Here is a 10,285-nt window from a genome sequence, read left to right as displayed (position 1 = left end):
GGATCTCGACAGATCCGTCTGGGTTTGTCCTTGTTTAAATTACTATTCACTTTTAGTTTTATCTCTGATTTTTGTGATATTTTTATTAATAATAGTTGTCAATCTTGTTCTACGCATGAATCGTTAAGACCCTCCGAACATTTGCTCATTTTTCTTTATTATTTGCAGATTTAGGTTGATCTAAATTTGTGCTCATATTGCCATCATTGTGTTATATGTTTGTGTTCTTTGTAAATGGGTGTTAACATCTAACAATTGATAATGATTGTTTTATGTGATTTTGATAGGCCCCCCTCAAATTAAGCTTTCTCTGATTATTTTTTATGCTTTAATTTTGTGCATTATCTGATTATGGACCAATGGTTGCTGGAACAATTGGATAATTGATTGATGACTGATTCCCCTAATTCTAATTGCTCATGAACTGATTACTCCTTTACAATTATGGGATGTTACTAATCAATCCTTCTCGTCTTAGTATTAAAAAGTAGAAATATTTTATATGGAAAGTATATATATTTGATGGTTGGTAAAAAGTTGGTTGATTTTACATGTTTATTGACTAATATTAATTGATTCATCTTACCTTAATTAAGCTAAGAATGTATTCTTACTTATGGTATTATGGTAAGTAAATATATAATTTGATCTCTAATCTGTATGTAAATAATTCTTTCCTTACCGGATTTTACATTGCATTAATTGGTTATCCTTAATTGGTTATTTGCTTGTCTTAAATAAATTGAAACAAATTCTGACTTGTTTTATTTTGATAAAATTGTGTCTGATTAAGGTAAAAAAATTTAATGATTGATACTCTTTTGGTAAAGGAAATATAATCTCACGTAATTGCTCTTTGCTTATTATTTTGTACTCCTCATTCACTATATAATCAAAAGTGTTCTCATTCACTTGGGCTCACAAAAAACACACTGACTTCTTTCATGCTTACCCACTTTAAGAAATAAAAAATATACTCTCTTGTCAAAAAGAAGAAGAATTCTGATAAAGCTTTGGATCACTTCTTTGTTGTATTGCTGTGTTGTTATTTTAGTGGATATCTCTTTAAAATACTCCATTGCTGATAAAATAATCTTCTTAACTGGTTAGTATTTTGTCCAAGTTAATATTGTCTTGTTAATGCACCATTTAGTTAGTGTAATTTGGAAGGCATAAAGAAGACATCCAGGTTAGTTTTCTTTCTCTCTTCTATGTGATGTAATACTCGATGTTTTGCTATGTGCTCTCAATGAAGTATGTTTCTCTTTGAACCAATTTGTATTAATGTGTTGGTGTTTTATTTTATTATTATGTATTGTGCTCCTATATATTTTTTATGCTTTAGCAGGATCTTGATTGTAAAGTTGAAGATATGGAGAGTTGCCATGGGAGGGATGTCACACCCCAACCTTAGGTGAGGTGGATAAGTACCATATGAACACATGTTTTACAAGTCACCTATGATGAGAAAGTAAACTACTACTATGCAGATATATTTACTAACGAGAAGCTTCATATACTACACATATTGACTAGCTGAACCGATACATTTGATAAGTGAAACTATGAATTCAGATGATAGCTTTACAATGTCTACAAAGCCTCTACTGGAATCCATGACTGTACCACTATGAAATAATTACGCATAGTAAAGACTCAGAAAATCCCCAAATCAACCTGGAGCTCAGCAACAACCGCTGAGTATCATGTGCTTCTATTGGGGAGGTCTACTAGTTGAGTACATGTACCTGCATCATGAAATGCAGTGTCCCCAATAAGGGACGTCAGTACGAAAGAATGTACTGAATATGTAAGGCATAGTACAACCATATGTAAAATGAGAGCTCAAGTGAAACAAAATACCAATAGATAAGGATTAGAGACCACCTTTGCTTATACTTGTGGAATTGTGTATGTTACATTCTTTTCTTTACTTTTCTTTGCATTATAATATTTATAAGACATATGATACAAATGACCAGCTGATCAGCGATAGAAGAGGATGACCCATGCTAGGCATTTTAACCCCTAGGATGATGTCCTCATAATTTCACATATTGGGATTGGCCCATGCTAGGCTTTCTCCCCTGAGCTGCCACCCTCCTATACCAATTGGGATCGGCCCATGCTAGGCTTTCTCCCCTGAGCTGGCGAGCTGCCACCCTTCTATACCATTTGAGATCGACCTATGCTAGGCATTTTCCCCTGGGCTGCCACCCATAATTATACAGATTGCTTCACTTAGATTCTTTAATCCTTGAGATTGTTGTTGTTCATAACTCTTTTGAGATTGTTCTTTTAATGATCATAACTCTTTTGAGATTGTGTTCTGGTGGTCATAATCATTGTTGAGATTTGGAACTATGGACCAGTAGTAGAAGACATATGAATATGGACTTACGATAATAACAATGACATGTGAATCAAATGTGACATGAACGTGTAATACTTAGGAGCTTATATGACTAATTAAGCATTTTGACATCTCAAATTGAAGCACATATAAAGTGAAGACATTTAACATTCAGCCAAGAGATTTGAACTCTATATGATAGCCAAATACTCACTAACGAATATCAAATACAAGGTATACGTGAACGTGGAACCAAGGCAGAACGTGGGCAGATTCAAATTTAGGACGGATACATCTTCCAAGTAAGTACATATAAAATGTACAATAGAGCAAGTAGGGATCTTGTGAGGTAACATTATAGTCTAACACAATGGGAGTAAAAATCAATAAAGGGAACATATGAACATGTGAAAGGATGACGTATATATAGATAATTGAAGCAAGTTGGCATGATATGGGTAGATTGTATATCCAACATATAAACATATATACCATGTGTAATCTAGGATCATTTGATTTATATAAGGCAAATACGTGCCAAGGGTACTTTGACGATGAAACAAGTTTAAACCTTGCATGCTAATACTTGGTAGAGTAAGCACGTACATTAGTAACAAGCTCATATTAGAGTAGTCACTTTATTGCTCTAGGGAGTAGGAACTGCAACTATGGATCAGTCACTACCAAGGGCACTTAGAAAGCTTACTTTTTGTAATGCAAGTGTTGGATTCATGCCAAAGAAATAGGAAATCGAATAGCCTTACATACCTTGCTATACAATTCAATACGTATGACTTAAGCTCCTTCTCTTCAGATTACTAATCTACAATAAAATAAGTTGCAAGACTAGTATGAGTAGCTAATCAATCAATTTGAGCTACTTGATCTCACCTAAATAGTAACCAAGCAGTAAGCATGTAATTTATCTAGCCAGTGTTTTATTTCCTTCCCTTTCCCTTTAATCGCGTCTATATACTGTACAACCTTCGTATCAGGTCCTACCCAAAACTCCCTGCAATATTTAAGTCCTTTAACGTCTCCATAACTTTCCCGCACATTTAGTCACATCCCTTATCATAACATACATAAAATAATCCTTAAACATAATAATGTTAACATAACCAATATGAATCATGGTTTCTGATCACCAACACTTGAAGAGCTAACATTACTTTTAAAGTGCTCAAACAAGCTCATAACTGAATTTTAAGAAGACTCCCCTCCATGGCTGTCCCAACATGCACTAATCACTAGAACATCCTCCCTAATATTACACCATGTAAAAGTAACAATTTCCAACTCACTAACAAATACCAAGTGTCCTAATTTACTCAAGAACAAGAGGGAGAAAATTGTAGTAGCTTACCTTGTTGGACAGAACTACCACTTGCTAAGACTTTGATTCTTCAAGGTAAAGGTTGTCCTCCTTAACTTGTCTTAAATTATACCTTCCAAATAGCTTGAACTCCCTAATGTTCAAGAACCCTAATGGTATTTAATGGATGTTGTATGAAGCTAAGAGAGAAAAGAGAGAAAGCTCTAGAAATCAGATTTTTTGTCAAAGTAAAAATGGTTGGAAAAAGCTGATATCTATCCCTTTTAAAGGGACCTACTTTGGCCAACTTTCTCACTCATTTTGGGCCATAATTTGTCAAGTAGGTGACCCACCTACTTGGACTTTTCACTTGGGCCTTTTTGGACTTAAGAACATTGGGCCTTTTGCCACCTTTCTTGTACTTCATTTGCTGCCAACATGTGTCTTTAATTTAGGCCACACATTTAAGTAGGTGATGCACCTACTTTTCCATTCAAATTATTTCTTGTGGGATTGGAAAGATTGGGCCTTGGCTGTCCATTTTCCCCCTTATTCTTCTAATCAACTTGGGACAGATTGATGGAAGTAGGTGGTAGTGCACTTGGCACAATAACATGGTCAAAAGAGTCTTAGTAGGTGATGCACCTACTTTTCACCTACTAGCTTAGTGTAGTCAATCAAGCACCTCAATATCTTATTCCATTTCTAGACCTTAATACCTTTAATTTTACTTAAAACTTATATACACTATGTCAATTTAAACTATAGACTCAAATACCACCTTATGATCTCAAGTTTAAATACTTCCATTGACGTCAACTTAATAGGGTCGCATCAAAATCTATGGGCAGTTCACTTTAAACCTATTTCAGTGTCACTAACTGCATAGGAAACCGAGTCCATAACTATACCACACGACAATTTATAAGCGTCATATAAATAGAACTAGTACACGTAGAATACGGGGTGTTACAAGGGACAACGAACGAATTGATTTTGTTTAACTTATGTTTCGTATATTATTTAATCTCTATTATTGTTTTTGTAATAATTTTAAACTCTAACTCTATATATGTGATATAACTTGGAGGATCGTCTAAGGGGGAGGGGAATATAAGTGCTAAATGTTTTTATTTTATTTAATTTTATTATGTGTGAGTGTTATAAAATTTGTCTATGTTGCTTAAATCACTTGAAGCATGAAGTCTTTAACAATCTGTCTAAAATCAGCCAATTTGCTTGTAGTTATGTCTTATTATAAAATCAACCTATATGTGATAAATAACCTGTTTCACAATCTGAATTAATTTCTGCATTTAGAAATCAGTTTAAGTAATCAGAGTTAACTCTTTCCATTTCAGCATGCTAACGAATTTTAAAAGGAGTAAAGTTTAAATCTTTAAGTGTTGATTTGCCCTAATTGTTATCTGCTAATATGCGCTTTATTAATAAATTTCAGCATGTTCACACTAAAAATTATAGCTCTAGGATTTAACTAATGAAATCAATGTTAATTAATCAGTTTAAATAATTTTTGCATGTTTTAATAACTTAATAATGTTAGTTAATAAATCAAGTCTTAATCAATTTTAGGTTGCTAATAAAATTAATCACTTAGATAGTATGTGTATAGGTAAATCAATTGTTGTAACTAATACTATATTTTTTATGCATGACTATTTTCTGCATTTCACATCTTTTTGCCACTGTTAAATATACTGCGATATTATTGTTTCTGCTACTTAAAATAAAGTTAATAAATCTACTCCAACATGTTTTTTAAATCTTAAAATTTGCCCTGATAAAATCATGCCCGATACAATTAACTGTTGCATCTACTAAACTGCTGCCCCGATTAAATCTGCCACCACTTTTACTATTTCTCGCCATATGGTTCTTTTAAAACAATTTTGTAATTAATTAAAATCTGCATTCTGTAATAGCTTTCTGCCACTCTTAATTAAGTAATCATGATGTTGTATTGCCTGTTTTAATGTATTTGTATGTTCACACACTTAAGCATGAGACCTTGCACTAATTATGTGTGTATGCTAGCATGATTAATAATTAAAACCTATAGGCGGACTTGAGATTTATGTGCTAAGTGCTCGTCCTATTTGTTTTGCTTGGTGTCTAGGGGGCCTAGTTAGGAGCCTATATTTTATTTTAGTCTAAAACCAACATATTATAAGTCCAATGCCTCTTGGGCACTAAGCGGGGACGCTAGACACCTTTTTAGGACAAAATGCATGCGGAAGGTAGGGTAGGGGTAGTGATACGATTCTCACAAGAGAAACGATGATAACAATGGAAACAAAAGAAAGATAGAAGAAGAGACACAAGAAGAGGAACAATTGGCAACTAACGGATGTATTAAATCCTAAAACCTCCAATTACAATCCCTAAACAAGCACCTAATCAAGATAAATAGATAGACACACAAAGAGGAAACAAAAAGCAATCAAAGGGTATATTAAACCCAATGACCTCGATCTGTTAATCCTACAATAGCACCTACCTCTTACGAAGACCTCAAGGGAATCGATATCCCAAGCAACCCTCGTTTCTAAACAATGTTCAACAAAAGCTTACCAAGCTTTCAACATTCACACAAGGAGTTAAATTTATCATTAATCAATATTCAAACTAGTCTAGTCTAAAATGAACCCTAAGACACATATTTATAGTATTAGGCATTATTACATATATGGGCCCAAAAGTGACCCGAAATGGGCGATGCACCCAATGGACTCAGCGATGAACTCTGCTCCTTGCTTTGGCTGGGGAGACACTGGAACTTTGGGCAATCTGGGGACCATTGCCCAATCCACTTGGTGATGCGCCAATGGTCTTCCTCTTACCGAATAGTCAACTTTCCCTTCTGTAGCTCCTTGGACCAGTTGGCGACCTTGGGACCCTCACCGAATGGAGCACATCTTCAATTGCTCCTCCTTGCTCAGTTAGGCCTCCCACACTCCAAGCTATCATCCAAGCATGGTGTTGCCAATCTGGGAGCTCTTTCAAGGTGCATATGTTCCCATGCAAGGCATGGAACTCCCTCCTCGTCATCCATACATGCCCAAGAGCCTCCATCCTTATGAACACTCCATCAAAGCATTGAAGTTTGTGAATGGATAGCCTTGAGGCAATCTGTATTGCATCATTCTCCCCTTCTTGAAAAGAATTAGTCCTTGAATCCATACCTTGTAAAACCATAGGGAGAGCAGATAAGAACAAGATCTTCATGGCATGAGGGTTAGCGTTAGCAATATCAAGTTCAATACCATGCCAAGGATGCACAAATTTAACATATAACCAAGCCTCACAAATATCAACCAAGGGTCTATAACCCATCAAAGCAATAGATACTAGGCTAAGTAAGAAACATTGACAAAGGGGTAGAGCTAATGAACATTTACTCTTAAACACTCTCATATGTAAGCCCTTATTGGTTCCATATCCAAATAAGCACAAGGCCTTTCTTATGTCAAGCAACAAGAGAACACTCTCATACCTAAGTGTTAAGGCATAAGTAGTGTTGACCTAAGTTAAGACCCCATCCAATGCACTAAATAACTTCAAGAGAGTAAGTATTCATGTGCAGGTTCACGTAAATTGGTAAACATACCTCATTCAAGCACATTGGATCAAGTAATAACACCAAAGAAGAATCTTTAGAATAACAGAAGGTGTTATTATTACACTCAGCACACTTAGAATTGACACTGAGGTCAAATGGGAAAGGATTGCATAGCATTGAGTCAAGGAGACTCTCATTTGCCCTATTGGTATACTACTAACATAAGATATGCTACCCACACAAGTATGAGTATCACTATCACTACAAAAAAAACTGTGTTTAGCGACAAACAAAATCCATCGCTAATAGCTTATTCCGTCGCTATTTTGGTTTAGCAACGGAATAGCAATGGAATATTGCTCGTCGCTATATTCCGCTTAGCTAACCATTTGGCGACAGAAAAATTGAATCTGTCACAAATTTAGTGACGGATGCACGACAGAAGTTATCCGTTGGCAAGCTTAGCGACGAAAAAATTTGTCACTATTTTTGTAATATATGTCGCTGATTTTGTAACTTATTTCGTCGTCTCATCTTACTGGCGACCAAATTTTGTCACTAATTCCGTAGCCAGTTTTTGATAAATTTGTCTTTCTTTAGCAACAAAAAAATCCGTCATTGTATTTTAAATTTATCGCTTATTTTATATATTATTTCGTCGTCTCATCATATTAGGCGACAAAATATTGTCGCTAATTCTATCGCTATTCTTTAGCGACGAAAATAATTTGTCACAAATCCGTCAATATTTTTTTATTTGTGTAATATTTTAAATTTACACGTTCAAACACATATTATATAATCACAAAATTAACTTAAGTCAGAGAAATTAATAGTCTACAAGATCTAAAGTACATAGCTAAGTGCAAATTATATTACCAAGTTCAAAACATCCCTAAAGATAAATTTCAAGCAAAATATATGGCTGAAAGCATTTGGAAAAAATCTAGCCAACAAAACTAAGAGAGGCTAGAAAGTGACAATCATTCCTCAGAAACCGATGCACGATCCTCATCGATATTTGCTACAATTGGACCAGGAATTACAAGTGCAATAGTTGATGGATGGTTGGTAGGAGAGTCAGGCTGAGATGAGGCTAGAGAAATCAACCCACGTACATTCTCAACAAATATAGGAATGAAGTGATTAGTTAGTGAAGGAATCATTCGCATTACTAACCCATCCTTATTTTCTGTCGGTATTGACTGAGCATTTGGAAATGGTGTTGATCCCGTAAAATCAAATCCATAAGAGATGAAGATTTTGTCCATAAAATACTTTTGCTTGAGCTCTAAGACCATATATCCTTCTTTTCTTTTCCCCTCCTGTTGCTTGTTAATATGATTGCCATTGATCAACATCACATTGAGTTTGTTTTTGGTTCTGTAATATTTCTTGATATTTTTCCTGCAAAAGAGAGTGATAATTAGTAAAATTCATTATTAATAATAATAATTGACACAACCAAACTCCACTAACAACAATGAGTACTCATGTATTTAAAAAATTAAGCTGCGTAAGAACAAAAACAACCATATTGACAAAGTTCACAAGAGTAATTTTCAAATGAAACCAACATCATATCAGCAGAATAATAACTAGATGCAGTTGTGCAACAGAACTTGACTTTGGATGTTCATGTCATTCATCTCGATGGTGCAATCAAGGAATGTATCGGGCAGTTGAGACTAGCTAGAGTTGAGAAATAGAAAATGATTCAAGATGCTTTGGCAGAAAAAATGAATTGGAATCTCAAAAAACTGCACTTGAGAAATAGCTACTTAAGCTCCAGACATAAGTGGAGGCTGGTAAAGCTGAAACGCCTACTTCTACTGATCATAATATCCTTGTCAAGCTTAAATGTCTAGAGAACGATAACACAACTCTCTAAATGGAACTTCTCTCTTGTTTAGAAGTGTTGGAAATTATGATTATAAAAAGGGATTTAAGTACTGAAGCAGCAGAAACCGCTAGCAAGCAGCAGTTGAAAAACGTAAAAAGCTGACCAAACATGAAGCAGAGTGTTGAAAGTTACAGGCCATGGCTCGCAAATCACTCTCGTTCAATGATCAATGATCTTCTATTGTTTCATCTTTATATGTGCACTCTGTCATCGATAGTCAATCTGACAGTAGAGAGCGATTAAACACAGTCAGCAATGACGCCCTTAAGATGAGTAAATTGGAAACAAGAGAATATGAACCAAGTTGCTCAAATTCAAGGGCTTTAGCACTCATTGCTACATTATCTGAAACTGCAAACAAGACACCTTCAGCAATATCTGATGATGTTCCTTATGATTCCCTTAATATTCAGAACACTTTGGTAGCATAATACAATTTCATTTCACAAAGGTGGCCGAATTAGAACAAAAGCTGGAGAAGATTAAAGCAGAGAAATCTGAACTAGAGAATGCTTTAAACGTGAGTCAATATGTTCTTTAAGTTTCCTTTTTGCAGCTTAAGGAAATTCAAACAAGGTTGGAAGGGTTGCAGAAGGAGCTAGATATGGTAAAAGAGTCAAAAGAGTTGCATGTCTTTAAATATTGATTCTTTGAAGAAAAAAGTTGAAAGAGAAAAATCCTAGTCATAGACATGGAAGCTAAGTGTTGAGAATTACAAAACGAGCTGCAAATATTCCTGGTGGAGGATCAATTGTTGATATAGCAAGAAGAGAACTATGGAAGTTACTCTAGAAGATTTCCTGATACACTACTTTGGTTGATCTCCCTCTTTTTATTTAATCTATTTCAGTAGATTTTTGTATCCATTTCTAGTTTCCTTTCTCCAGTTAACTACATTATTGAGAAGCAATAACTATCCCCTAAGAAAATAACCTTTCAAGAGCACATTTCCAGAGTTAGTAATAGAAAATAATAGAAGCTACAAACAGAAACAAAGGGAAAGCAGCTGCAACTTATTCCAATCAAAATCAATACAAACAATAACAATGAAGCTCAAAAGTGAAAAATGTTTGCTAGATCGAGATAGAGAAATTTATCTTGATTTGTATAAAATAAACACAATAACAATATAAA

The 10,285-nt window shown here is 34.7% G+C and overlaps 1 pseudogene; it reads left to right on the top strand.

Annotated features, from left to right (window-relative positions):
- Window positions 1–8,731: 8,731 nt before the first annotated feature.
- LOC125835175 (filament-like plant protein) lies at window positions 8,732–9,914 on the top strand (annotated as a pseudogene).
- Window positions 9,915–10,285: the final 371 nt, after the last annotated feature.

This window comes from Solanum verrucosum, unplaced genomic scaffold (genome assembly GCF_900185275.1).
Source record: "Solanum verrucosum unplaced genomic scaffold, falcon-dt-bn FXZP01000123.1, whole genome shotgun sequence".
Taxonomy (NCBI): Eukaryota; Viridiplantae; Streptophyta; class Magnoliopsida; order Solanales; family Solanaceae; genus Solanum; species Solanum verrucosum.
Note: the sequence above shows the minus strand (reverse complement) of the source record. Positions and strands in the feature narration are given on the sequence as shown.